Genomic DNA, 2,587 nt, shown 5'->3' with positions numbered 1-2,587 from the left:
CGGGATGGGATACTTGTTCTTCACCGTTACTTTGTTGAGGGCTCGATAGTCGACGCATAATCGGAGGCTCCCATCTTGTTTCTTCTGGAAGAGAACTGGAGCTCCGAAAGGTGCTTTTGAGCTGCGGATGAGACCACCGCTTAGCAGTTCACCTAACTGCTTCCTGAGTTCGGCCAACTCTGGCGGGGGCATGCGGTAGGGTGGTCTCGCTGGAGGCTTCACTCCTGGCTCCAGCTCGATACTGTGATCCACGCCTCTGCGTGGTGGGAGAGTCTTCGGCAACTCGGGTGGCATAACGTCTTCGAACTCCTTCAAGACGTTCGCCACTACAGCAGGTTCTTGAATGGCCTCTTCGTTGAGTGGCTCTAGCTTCATAGCAGCCACGAATGTCAGTTCGCCCTTTCGCACCCCTTTCTTCAATTGTAAGGCCGAAATGTGTTGGGGCTCCTTGGTTCCTCTCCGAGAGACGGGAACCACGCAGGGGTCATCGCCTCCCATCATACATAGGGAGTTTAAGAACGGCATCGGCACCAACTTCGCCGCATGCATAAATTCCATTCCAAGAATCACTTGGAAGTCGTCCAGTGGCACGGCCATCATGTTGGTGTTACCGCTCCAAGTCCCGATTTTGATAGGAACACCCTTCGCCAACCCGGAGATTCGCCTGGCCTCCGAGTTCACCGCCTTCATTCGGCTTGGGCTCTTCTCCAATGTCAACCCAAGTCGCTGTGCTTCGCGATCGGCTATGAAGTTGTGGGTAGCGCCCGTGTCCACCATTGCACGGGTCGTTTGGCCATTTAGCTTAATGTCCACATACATTAGTTCGCTGCTTCCTGCTTTTTGTGCCTTCGTCTTCGTGTTCTCCCCCACTTGACCCCGCATAGCGTTCAACAGACGCATTGCTCCCATTCGGGGTCCTTGCGACTCCTCATCGTCGCTGCTGGATTCTGAGCTGCTCGAACTAAGAGCAACAGCTTTGCCCTTGTCCGATCGGGGGGGGTGGATGGAAGCTGTCAAAGCGTTGAGTGCCTGCTTCTGTGGGCACTCCCTTACCATGTGCGGTCCTCCGCACAAGAAGCATCCTCCAGGTTTTGAGGCCTTGCCTTTTGGGTTCGGCCCTTTGTGGGAGTTCTTCTTCTTCTGTTCGCCCCCGAGCTCTTTCCCTCGAGAATGTTTTGGAGGGCGATTGTTTGAAGATTGTTTCCTTCTCGCTGGGTCTTCAGAGGAAACGAAGTCGGTGAGCCTTTCTGCAGCTGCAATTGCCCCGACCACGTCGGTAACATTCCTTCGATTCAGCTCTTGCTGAGCCCATGGTTTCAGACCATCAAGGAAGCTGAACAACTTGTCCTTCTCGGACATGTCCTGTATGTCCAGCATCAGTGCAGAAAACTGCTTTACATAGTCTCGGATGGTGGTACTTTGGCGGAGTTGTCTCAACTTCCTTCTTGCGACGAACTCTGTGTTCTCCGGTAGGAACTGAGTTCTCAACTCCCGCTTCAAGTCTTCCCATGTGTCGACTCGACACCGACCTTGTTGGATCTCCTCCCAACGAGTTCGCCACCAAAGTTTCGCATCTCCATTCAGATACATTGTTGCTATTGAAACTTTGGTATCTTCAGAATCGGGCCTCGTAGCTCGGAAGTATTGCTCCATGTCGAACAGAAAGTTCTCGAGCTCCTTGGCATCTCTGGCCCCTCCGTATCCATGGGGCTCAGGTGCCCTCAAGTTTTGTGGCGGTGCAACGCGGGTGTTGCCTCCTCCCGCATTTAGCATTCTTGTGAGCATAGCCACCTTCGCCGTGAGTTCCGCCACAACGTCTTGCAAGTGCTGCACGGAGTCCTTGGTGTCATCGGACAGTCGGTCGACTAGGGCCTCGACCTTGTCGATCCTGGACTCCGCTTCCTCTTGCGAGCTCTCTACCCCAACAAGTCTTTGTTGGCCATGGTAGAGTTCCTCCATGCTCGCTTCCAGAACATCTAGGCGGGTTTCCGCCGTCGTGAGTCTCTCCTTATGACTCTTTTTTCCTGTTAGCGCACCAGATTGCGCTTCCTCCGCTCGCGGAGAGTTGCCAACTTCTCGCTCATCCTGTTCGCTGCCGCGATCCTCGTGAGCGGCTCCAACAGCATGAGAGCGAGTGTGCACATGCAGCCCACCTGCGGCTGCTTGGGGCAAGGTTCCGGCTTGCCCCGTCTTGCTTGATTCGCCACGATGCTTTGCCATGGCGAAGTTGCGAAGTTCGTTCGCTGTTCGATCGAAGAGCTTGCCCGCTCTGATACCACAATGTCACGACCTTAGCTGGAATTGCCTAAGGCGTGAGGCACCCTTGCGGCCGAAGACGCGAACTTAGCTTGCGTTGCCTAAGTCGCGGGTCACCCTCGTTGCAAAGACGCGAACTTAGCTTGCGTTGCCTAAGTCGCGCTTTGCCCTTGCGATCTTGCTCCGCAAGGATCAGCCACTTTGTAACCTCTCGCAGGTCCCGAAGGACCTGTAAAAGAGAAAGAAAGTTAGATCGAAAGAACGAGCAACGGACAAGTCCCGAAGTCTCGCGAAAAGGGAAGCTTTACAAGCAAATCGTCGAACACCTTGT

The sequence above is a fragment of the Musa acuminata genome, unplaced genomic scaffold (genome assembly GCF_036884655.1).
Source record: "Musa acuminata AAA Group cultivar baxijiao unplaced genomic scaffold, Cavendish_Baxijiao_AAA HiC_scaffold_1136, whole genome shotgun sequence".
NCBI classification, from domain to species: domain Eukaryota; kingdom Viridiplantae; phylum Streptophyta; class Magnoliopsida; order Zingiberales; family Musaceae; genus Musa; species Musa acuminata.
This window is presented reverse-complemented; position numbering follows the sequence as displayed.